The sequence below is a fragment of the Hippocampus comes genome, unplaced genomic scaffold (assembly GCF_001891065.2).
Source record: "Hippocampus comes isolate QL1 unplaced genomic scaffold, H_comes_QL1_v1.1 scaffold60, whole genome shotgun sequence".
Lineage (NCBI taxonomy): Eukaryota > Metazoa > Chordata > Actinopteri > Syngnathiformes > Syngnathidae > Hippocampus > Hippocampus comes.
In genome coordinates, this window is record NW_017805483.1 from 1,024,314 (window position 1) to 1,035,765 (window position 11,452).

General features: G+C 46.1%; 1 protein-coding gene across 1 annotated transcript in view; it reads right to left on the reverse strand.

The window, feature by feature from the left end:
• csrnp1b (cysteine-serine-rich nuclear protein 1b) overlaps positions 1 to 6,924 on the reverse strand; it is a 17,529-nt gene extending 10,605 nt beyond the window's left edge. The window contains exon 1 of the mRNA XM_019876058.1: positions 6,705 to 6,924. The gene's annotated coding sequence lies outside the window, so the exon portion shown is untranslated. The remainder of the gene's footprint in view (positions 1 to 6,704) is intronic.
• Positions 6,925 to 11,452: the final 4,528 nt, after the last annotated feature.

Sequence of the window (11,452 nt, forward strand, 5' to 3'; positions counted from 1 at the left end):
CCGCCGTGAGTTCCTAGAAGAGTGTGACCTGCATGCCGCCTGCGTCTTATCAGGGTGTGTTATGCAAGTGTGAGCGTTCTGCCTGGTGGGGGGCATCCACGAGAGAATTCATATTCACCTTGGCGCCTCCAGACAATTGAGGCCTTTCAATTAACCTGACGCGTATGTTTTGGAATGTGGGAGGAAGGCGGAGGACGTGCAAGCCCGGATTCGAACCCAGAACCTCGGAACTGTGAGGCGTGCGTGCTAAGCACGAGTACAACGTGCGGCCCGACAGGAGCAATTATGCAAAAAAAAATTTTTTTAGATGGGGTGGGGGCAGTCAACCCTCCGACAAGGATGAAGTAGAGAGTCAAGGGCGGGGGGCTGACAACCCTTGCGGGGGCTTCCGCCGCTCACATGATGAATGAATCACCTTGAGACAAACAAAAGGGGGTTTCGCACGCAGAGACCACCTCCGTACGAAAAAGCCAACCACATGATGCGAGCCGGTGCGGAATCAAGAGAAACTATTTTTTTTTTTTTAAAAAAGCAAAAAAACAAACAAACAAACAAAAAAAACAAAGCTGTGAGGTGTCCTCCGGGGAGCGCATCGCGCCGGCTAAGCAAAGTCTTTTTAATTAAAAGCTGCAGTGAGCCAGAAGGGAGACAGGAGGAGGAAGAGGAGGAGGAGTGGTGGTGTCAGAAGTGGGTCATTGTCTCTTGACTGCAGCCTACCTGACACATTGATTTACTAATCCTGTTCAACGGGCAGAAACAATGGCGAGAGGTTAATCCTAGTTTGTGGTCAATGTGGAAATGGCAGAAGAGAAGACAACAAGGTTTCAATTACTTACATCTGGAGTATACCAATGATGATGATGATGAAAGTGTGGCAGGAAAGTAGGCATCTGGAGTATACCAATGATGATGATGATGATGATGAAAGTGTGGCAGGAAAGTAGGATTCAGTGAGGTCTCCTGAAGGAAATCAGTGCCTGGAGTGGCAGCGCTGCACGTTGGCGGCGTCCCGCTAAATTATGCATTGCTGTCATTCCATCAGTGGCGGGATAAAAAGGGACGCACACACTCAGCGGGGTTGGGGTGGGGTAGATAAATCTCAGAGCCCGGCAAGATTTGTCACGAAAAGGCACGACGCAGATCCAATCGAGAGGCACTGCCATGTCAGTCCCACCCGATTACCGGCGTACTAGCGTGACATTAGCGACACTTATTTTGCCTTTTGGAAGTGTGGCTGGCGGAAATGAACAACACGGAGGTCTGTGTGTGATTATCCTAATTGATTATCTTGTGGTGTGGGGTGTGTTAAAGAGTTCTTCTGCTAGCCGTCTTGGGTGGCAATCGCCAATGGCAAACCTATTCGAGGGAGGTGTCATGAAAACTGCTTTGGAGCTGAAAATCGGAACACAAATGAATTCCGATGATCGTCTACTGTGAACGAGGAACTAAAACCGTAATCGCACTGAATGTAAGCATTCCACTTTAAAAAAAATAATACCGTCCTTGAATTGTATCGCACCCCATGTGTACATCGTCTTTTACTGGCGAGATGAACACCCCTCCTGTTCAACATTTAAAGCGGTGTACACATGCCAAGAACCGTCTTGAACTTCGGCACATTTCCCAACTTGAGATCAAAGTCGGCAAAAAATCAAATAAAAAATACTGAGATTAAATGTTTCTGGAAGAAATTTCTTAACTAGAAAAGTTTGTAAGTTGAGACGAGTTTTCCATGTAAATGCCCTAATCCGTTCCAAGCCTGCCCAAAAATTCAGACATAAATGTTTTCTGAAGCATACAAATGCATCAAAATATGTAACAAATACATGTTACAAGTAGATTGCACAATAAATGAGAGTTGTGCAATATGTAAAAAACAAAGAATAAAGAATAAAAGTGATGGTCGTTTAACTTTTAACTGCGTCATCATCATTTAGTCCTCTTTAGAAGTCCGTGTTCTTTCTCAGAAGTGGTTTTTGCCTGGCGTTTTGTCAAGAACTGATCCAAGAACGTTTGCTTTTGTCGGCTTTCAACAATCCTTTGAAAACGTCCAAGGCAAACGTCAGCGTACTGAGCGATTGCCCGATTGGTGAACACTTTTTCTGGGTTATTCACATTTACGTACAACTATCAGAACACCTCGTGGCTCGAGGGGTGAATGATGATGATGCTGTCTAGAAACATCTATTTATCTATCAACACACATACGGTAGCGGTCCCTCTTAGCCAATGGGATGCCAGGATGATGCTCGATAATAGCCAACGGCAGAGCAGCTATAAGTATGTTGCGTTCAGGAAACTCGGACCAGACTGTCCTCTATTTTTACCTTTCGTATCTTGAAATTTCTTTCGTAACAAGAGGCAATATTTTCCTATTGAGGCATTTCGTAACTTTTCGTTTCATATGAAGTAGAGGTACCACTGTATATGGCATTTGTGTGCAGGGACAAGAGAGCCAAGTAAATCCGGCAGCACGATTGATCCAACAGACCGGCAAGACAGTTGACTTTGTCCCCTTTGTGCTGCCTTGTCCTGCCCTTTTGGAGCTGATAATGATAAAGTGTGTGTAAGTGTCTGTGTGTGTGTGTGTGGAAAGTGGGGGGGGGGGCAGCCAATAGCATTTAGGTGGCAGACTGACAACCCGGCACAGCCTCTGCCTGTCTTCCTGTCTAAGTGAGTGAGTGAGCGATTGCTCATAAAATGTGGTAATAATGAGCCCAGGAGTGCGTGTGCGTGTGTGCGTGTGTGTGTGTGTGTGCAACATGTCAAGGCAGGTTGGGGCTCAAGGCCTACCTCTCAAAGTCGTCCCATAGGAAAGACAGGAGCCAAATGCGACCAACTGATGGGAGGCCGAATTCCTCAGACATTTCTTATCCACGGATAAAGCAAAATTGCCGCTTTCCAAACGCACTTGGGAGATGAGACATTGAAAAAGGGGAATATTACCGTAACGGGTGTAGCGACAACATCCGGACACGAGTATTTCTGCGATCTTCAAGTTGCTTCCTAATTCATAAATGTGTCTTCGATTCGATTCAGTTCTTCCATCCATCCATCGATCCGCGATTTCTGATCCGCTTTATCATCACAAGGGTCGCGGGGGGTGCTGGAGCCTATCCCAGCTGTCTTTGGGCAGTCGGCGGGGGACACCCTGAACTGGTCACCAGCCAATCGCAGGGCACACAGAAGACGAACAACCATCCGCGCTCACACTCACTTGGGGACAATTTAGGGTGTTCAATCAGCCTGACATGCATGTTTTTGGAACGTGGGAGGAAACCGGAGTACCCGGAGAAAACCCACGCAGGCACGGGGAGAACATGCAAACTCCACACAGGGAGGCCGGACCTGGAATCGAACCCGATACCTCTGCACTGTGATGTCGACACGCTAACCATTCATCCACCGGGTCGTCCGATTAAATTCTTAGTATATGCAATTATGAACATTCTGATGGAGGGCATTAATTACTCGCATTAACTCCGCCCACAAATTCAATGAAAGTGGGACTGTCATCATTTCATAGCGCGGAAATTCTCGTCCGGCGCTCCTGTTTTTTGCTCTGGTGTCGCTCCCATCGGAGCCCGCCAGAGAAACATTCTGTTCCCCTTGCCTGGACCCGTGGCAGCGCTTTCCAGAAAGGAGAGGTACTGGGAAAAGGGAGGGAGCACGGCGCAAAGCAAATAAATAATGTCATGTCTCCAAAGCCGCAGGAATTCCTTCTCTGGCAGCAGCGCCGCTCGAGCTGTAAAGGAGCTCAATCAAACACAGATGTGGGCTTTTTTTTTTCTTCTTCTTCCCGGGCTCGGAAAGTCCGACGCGACACCAGGCGGGGGCGCATGCGGGACACACCTGACTGGGGAATTAGCCGCACGTGGAGCTCCCATGCCGCTTTTAAAGCCGAGCGAGTCGGGCGATAGTTGAAGTGTCAGGACTGGGGTTGTGCGCGGAGGATGGGAAGACAGCGAGGAGGACGACGAGGCGCTCGCGGTGCGTTCACAACCTGCATATGGCATGCGATTCAAATGTGCTAACTTCAAAATTAGCGATTTTTGAGTCCACTTTTTTTTCCCCCCAGACTGATACCAGTATGTGTATTTACCCATATGGCATACTGATACCTCGAGTACTTTTGATTTGTTAAATTTCTGGAAACACAAGGACAAAAAAATGTAATGCAGAAGATTCGCCAATACTTATTGCAGTATAGCGCCAACTACTACCGAGGAGGACTCAAAGTCACATTGTATGTTTGCATTAAGTATCGGTGGCTGGTATCGGCAGCCTACACAAGAACCCGAAACCATTGAATAAGGCCCAATAACTGTTGTTGATAGAGGCCCATCCAACATAAACATCATTTCAAAAATTCTAACTTTTTGCAAAATTTCCACAAGAAAATTCCCACATGAATCGACGCATGTCACAAATTCACCATCTGTCAAACAATTCCAACCCAAATGAATAGGTGAGTGCGGAGATTCCTCCTCCCCTCCCCTCCCCTCTTGTTTCCAAAGTACAAAAGAGAGAGGGGGGGTGGCATCCAGCGGGAGCGAAATGAAGCAAGGCAACCTCGCTTGAACCCAACGCCGCTCCCGCAAACACTCCACGGAAGCGTGTCCTGATCGAGATCGGTTGCGTGCACGCCATCGGTCAAGGATTGACCTTTCGTCATGACAGGTCTCGAAGCAAAATAGAGGACGAGTGCAACCTGCAAGGCGCTATTGACTCAATCAACGAGTTCGCAGTAGAAAGCAAAGTCCGCACATAGCGAGAATGTGCGCGTTCCGACTCCCTCTCCATCAAAGTCAGACAAAAAGCTGATTTTCGGAGGTCTCGAAAATATTATCCGGAGTGATTATCCTGTGCTGTGGTGCGTGTTCAGGAGGTTTCCCGAAACCTGCTCAATATTTAAGAGACATTTGTGGTGCATGTCAAAAATCGATAAAGATATTCACGATCGGTATACGTGTACCCCGCTGAAAGGAGGCCGATATGACGTCAGATATGATGAGCTGAGCCTCGTGCACGCTGACACCTGCTTTCGACGAAATAGACAGCATTGAACAAAAAAAAAAAAAAACCTTCAAATCCACCATTTCTCAGTCAATTTTAAACCATTCAAATTTCTGGAAATAAAAAAATTACGTGCACGCTGACACCTGCTTTCGACGAAATCGACAGCATTGAACAAAAAAAACTTCAAATCCACCATTTCTCAGTCAGTTTTAAACCATTCAAATTTCTGGAAATAAAAAAATTGACAAATTGCAGAAAATGTGTCTTACATTAATGGTCAAATGCAACAAATTCCGCATTTCTCAAATCCCAACAAAACTCAAATTAATTGAGATTTTTTTTTTAATTCACAATTTCTCAACCAATACAAACTTCCACTCTCAATGGAAACTTACCAAAGTCACAATTTCTCAAACCGACACAAATCATGCCCGCAAAAATCAGAAAGGAATTCACATCAAAATTGACAATCAACCAATTCCAATGACTGACAAACAAGTCCCCATTTTCCTTCAAAAAAATTCAACACACCCAAAGCAATTCTACACCATCAATTCAAGCCATTCCAATGACTGACAAACAAGTCCCCGTTTTCCTTGAAAAAAAATTCAACACACCCAAAGCAATTCTACACCAACGGCATGTCGACTCATCTCTGGGAAATCACCCCAAATCGATAATTTCTCAACCAAGTCGAACAATCGACTCCAACGGAGGAGGAAAAAAAAATCCCAAGTTATATTTACAACTGTGTAAAAACTCCCGAAGTGACTCAGGGCCCACTAGTGGTGTGTGGACCGCACTTTGAACACACCTCATCCACAGCTCATCAGCAATCCTCGTGTACTAACTTCCCCAAATTGGACCATACAAGCAACTTGCTAAGCATTTTGGAGAAAGTGGTGCTTGAGTGTGTGTGTGTGTGTGTGTGTGTGTGTGTGTGTGTGTGTGTGTGTGTGTGTGTGTGTGTGTGGGAGTAAAAGCACAAGGAATGGAAGCTGTGTCAGTAAACAAAGGATCATTCTCCTCCCGTTTGTATGTGTGTGTGTGTGTGTGTGTGCATGTGTGTCATTCAGGAAAGCATGATTTCCAAAAATGATCCGGGTGAGGTCGCGCTAGAGACGCTTTTGAAAAGTGCTTCCCACATACAATGAGGCTACAAACTAAAACAGAATGCACAAAAAAGAAAGAAAAAACAGGCGGGGGTTTTAGGTTAAATAAAACCGAACGGGTTCAAGAGTATAAACGCACAAATAAAAATGAATTAGTGGAAGGTGGATTGGGGGGACAATGAAAAGGAGCGAAGCAAAGCGGGGTGTTTTAAAAGGCATTTTTCTTTTTAAATGGCAGGAATCGCGCGGGGCCGCGGGTCGTGTGCAGGTGACAGCGGCGCTGTTAGCTTTAGTGCCTTGCGCGTGGGCACAAAGAACGCCGAACTAACAGGACGCCTCATTACGAAGGGGATGATTATTACCCTGTGCAATCTCAATGACTGATTGGTGTCCGAATCGGGTTCACCTGTGACGCAAAAAAAAAAAAAACTCACCGCGTGTCTTTTCTGTACTTTTAGAAAAAAAAAAAACAATTCAAATAAAAGATAAATAAAATCAAACCAATGCGTCATATACTAGCTCACCTCAAGGCACGCACGTTTTATAGCGCACAATGGAGCGGCACTTACTCACCAGCAAGTGTCCGACTGTCCGATCAGCATGAGTGGCGAATGATGGGATTAATCCGAATGAGTGCGTGAGAAAGCAGAAATCGTGGATGACTGCCTCCCCGCGGACGCCGAGCTCTCACGCGGGGCTATTGTCTGCCTCCATGCGGCTCGAGCGCGTCCTCTTGTCTGGAGCACGGCGGCGACTAGCTCGGGCTTTTCTCTCTCTCTCTCTCTCTCTCTCTCTCTCGCTCTCTCTCTCTCTCTCTCTCTCGCTCTCTCTCTCTCTCTCTCTCTCGCTCTCTCTCTCTCTCTCTCTCTCGCTCTCTCTCTCTCTCTCTCTCTCTTTCTCTCTCTCTCGCTCTCTCGCTCTCTCGCTCTGTCTCTCGGTCGGTCTCGTCAGTGGAAAAGTCCCTCCCGGCGTGTGGCTGTGACGCAGGCCGTGACACAGAGCAGAGGAGGCGGCCAACGCCGCTTCCTGCCTCCGCCTCTTCCTCCCGCTGCGTGACTGTATTACGCGCAGCACCTTGCGGGGGCCAACAGATGGGTTGACATCATTGGTTGAAGGAGTGGAGTGTGTGTGTGTGTGTGTGTGTGTGTGTGTGGGGGGGGGTGTGTTTTTACATGCGTACGTGCATTTGTGCACATATGTGTGTATGCGCGCACGTGCGGTAATGGGTCGATTGCAGGAGGTTGGCTCCTTGAAAAGTAGATGGTGACATATCAAGAGCTTTGGGGTAAAAGTATGACTAGTGTACAAAAAATAAATAAATACAAAATACAACTTTTGTAATACACGATAGCAACTTGAGGAAAATTACAACTACAGTGGAGAACTCCTGACGAACGTCTCTTCATACGAACATTTCAAGTTAAGAAACGCCCCAACAGGAAAATATATCCTTTTGTTATGAAAGACACTTCAAGATACAAAAGGTAGCTTTGATCCTCTCCTCTTTCATCTATAACTGTTTCATACAACAAAGAGGATGCAGAAAAGTGGTGAAGATTGAATGACTGTATGTGTCTTGTGTTGTGTTGTATTATTATTGTTGTTGTTGTTGTTGTATTATTTTGTAATTTTGACTTCAAAGTGGCTTTACAGCAGCTCCTACATTTTGTTCTACTTCTTCCTTTCATAACTTTGCTGCTGTGAATTGGGAATTTCTCTATTGTGAGACTAATCAAGTTTTCTTATCTTATCTTAAAAATACAGTCTGGCCTGGTTGTCGCAGCTCCGAGTTTCCTGAACGCAACATACTCATAGCTGCTCTGCCATTGGCTATTAACGAGCATCATCCTGGCCTCCCATTGGCTAAGAGGGATTTCTACCGTATGTATCTTTGCGTGTAGTTAGATAGATCTGTGTCATCGCAGCATCCTCGTCATTCTCCGTCCTCGCCTCGGGCCATGAGGCGTTTCGATAGTTTTACGTAGTTGTGAATTCCCAGAAAAAGTGTTCACCGTTTGGACAGTCGCTCACTATGCTGATGTTTTGTCGGGTTGGTAAAAGACGACAAAAGCAAACGTCCTCGGATCAGTTCTTGACAAGACACCAGGCAAAAAACAGTTCTGAGAGAGAACTAAAGAGGGCAACCCCCCCGCCCCCCAAAAAAACCCGATGCGGACGCAGTTAAAAGTTAAATGACCATCGTTTTTAATCTTTATTCATTGTTTTTGTTTTTTTACATTATGCACAGCTCTCATTTATTGTGCAATGATCTAACTGTAACATGTATTTGTTACATATTTTGATGCATTTTTATGCTTTAGGAAACATTTATGTCTGAATTTTGGGTGGGCTTGGAACGCATTAGGGCATTTACATGGAAAACGCGTCTCTACTTACAAAATGTTCTAGTTAAGACATTTCTTCCAGAACCAATTAATTTCGTAAGTAGAGGTACCACTGTACTGTATGATTGCTGGCTTGTGCTGGCTTCTTGAAATTCTTCAGTTTTCCGGATTTAATTTCACGGAGTTGTGCTGGTAAGTGCAAACTTTCGTCACTTGTGAACAGTGACATCAGCCGTGTTGCAATAGCGTGTGACTCAACTTATTTCCACTGAAACAATTGACACTGACAGTCAACTACCTGAGGATATAAAGGGGAACGGGAGTGTTTGTTGATCTCACACTTTGTTTTCCACCTACAATGATTGACAAGATCATAAGATCTTAAAACTTGTGGCATAAAATTCAATTGGAGACAAACTGCAATGAATGCCAAGTGCACCCACGTAACTTTTAAGGTGTTTTTACCTGTCGGAGTTCATTGAATGTTCCCGGTCAGTGATGGGAATGCATGACAAACTTTTCTCTGCAGACAAGCACACACACACACACACACACACACACACACACACACACACACACACACACACACACACACACACACACACCCACACACACCACACACTCTTCCTCCTGTTGCATATTTACAAATCCGGCACTCTTGGCGACTTTTCTTTCATTCCCGCTCGGCCCCGAATGCAGAAGCAGCAGCGGCAACGGGTTCCGCCAAAGTCAACACAGGTGCTCCGCTCCTGAAACTTGTGTACACAGAGTTATGTTAATTGTTTTGCTGCTAATGGGTGGGGGTAGGGAGGGGGGATGGGGTCTTTTCTCACACACTTGATGAGCTTTTGGGCCTTAATTATGAGCCTGAAGCAGAGCCCCCCCCCCCCCCGCGGCCTCCACAGGAGGCCAGCCAAGCACATCCAGCTGAGTGACAGCTTTAAGTGTCCCATTAGCGCTCCTAAAAGTAAATGATGGATGTCTTCTTGTGTGAAAATATTGGCGACAATGTCTGTATGTGAGGGGTCCCCAACACCCCTCCCCCCATTAAAACTCATTCGGCAGTGTACCGTGGAAAGTTTGAGGAGAATTATTAGCACCCTTTGCCAACAAATCAACACCTAATTTCCTCCTTGAATGTTTCTCAAGATGGAAAAAGACAGAAAAAAAGGATCTTTGACCATTCCTCCTTGAATTTTTGATTCTGTATCTGATGAACTATTTGGACAATTTTGAGTATGAGCGCTGGCTTCCACAATTTAAAAAAAAAAAAAAAAAGAATTCAGCCTGTTTAGACAGGGGTCGTGGTATTCCAGTTTGTGTTTCGGTGTTGCCGGCAAGTCTGAGCGTCCAGACAGACCCCACCCATCCAGCTTCCCCGACTCTGCCTCCACTCCCAAATACACAACAATGAGCCATGCACGAAAAAACCCGCAGTCGACATGAACAATTAGCTCTGTGTCCGACAGAATATCCAGACATTGGGATTATTGCTTCCGCATTCAAGGCTAATTATAGCAGGCGACACATGTGCAGCAATGTTGTTCGGGCAACGGGCAAACAGACTTCTTGCATCCCCCCCCACCGCTGCGTGTTCTTCGCTTCGGTTTGTTTGTTGAGGTGTCCTCGGCCAAGTTCTGCCGAGATAAACAGGAAGTGTGAAACTCGAGTCCTGTTTCATGTTGGCCTCTAAAGTTGCCTGTCGGGGGTCCGTCAGAGCCTCTTTAAAAAAAATTTTTTTTTTGATAAACAAGGAAGAAGTTCCAGGGAACAGAACGGCTTGCACGCTGACCCTCCCTTACACAACTTCTGAGAAAAGAAGTAGTGTGTCGGGTGGATGTTGACAGGGGTGGGGGGCTGGGCTGCCAAAAAGCCAGCGAGACAGGCGACCCTTCTCTTTGAAAAGTGTGCCAAAGAGTTCACAGTGGAAGACAACCTCCAACCCGCCCCCTCCCTCCGAGGAACACAATAATGGTCTTCAATGCTTTCCATCTGCGGCCACCGAATGCACGTGTCACGCCGTGGCCGCGTTATCGTTTTACGGCGTCGTAAAACTATTCCTAATGTGAGTGCTGGGGCGCTCTAGTCGAGTAAAACAGGTGTCACTTGGAAATCCCTGACCGGACAACCTGAAACAACAGTTTTGATTCAAAGCAGGTGGGGGGGAATACCGCATGGATGTCGATTGTATTAGGTCAGTGATGTCATGCTTGAGGTGTTAAAAAAATATTTCGATTAAAATACGCAGACTGTAGAAAATGTTTTATTTGATAGTTTTATCCCTCCCACTTGACAGTTAAACTATAAACCCTTTAACCCTTTTCATGCACCCTGTAACCTGATAAACTGTCCACTGGAGTAACCGCTGTTGCTGAAAGGGTTAAAAAAAAAACTCTCAATGTATTTGGACACATACAACTATAAAATGTATATCAAATAGTGTACTAATGTGTCTTTGTATTGGATATGAGGCTTTAAGAGGCGGGGCCTGGAGGGCGTAGCGTGTGACAAAAGCGAGTCTGTGTGTGGGTGTCTGTGACGGACAGCAGCTAACTGTGTGCAGAGTGTGCTCATTGTGGTGCTGTTTTATTGTTTGTCCAATAAACAGCTGAAAAGTGCATTGGAGACGGCAACTCTCCTTTCCCACCCGCAAGAGCATTACAGAAAGTGAGCCTTCATTCTTCAGTCTACGAGCTTTGTTCCAGCCGCACTCCAAACTGAAAACACGCCGTTTTGTTTTCTTTTTTGTTCGCCTTGTTCGGAGGTTTCGAACATCTTGTAGCCGCCTCATCAAAGCTTAAATTCACAACAACATCTGTGTCAGTGGAAGTCAAAAACAGTTCCCCCGCCCCCGCCCGGAGGAGTGACGTGAGACCAGATGAGGCGGCCTGATGTTGTTGCGGTCAGAGCGGCCAGACGGACACGACTCGTTTCAAGGATAGCGGAAGGTAGGAGGAGGAGGAGGGCGGGAGGGGG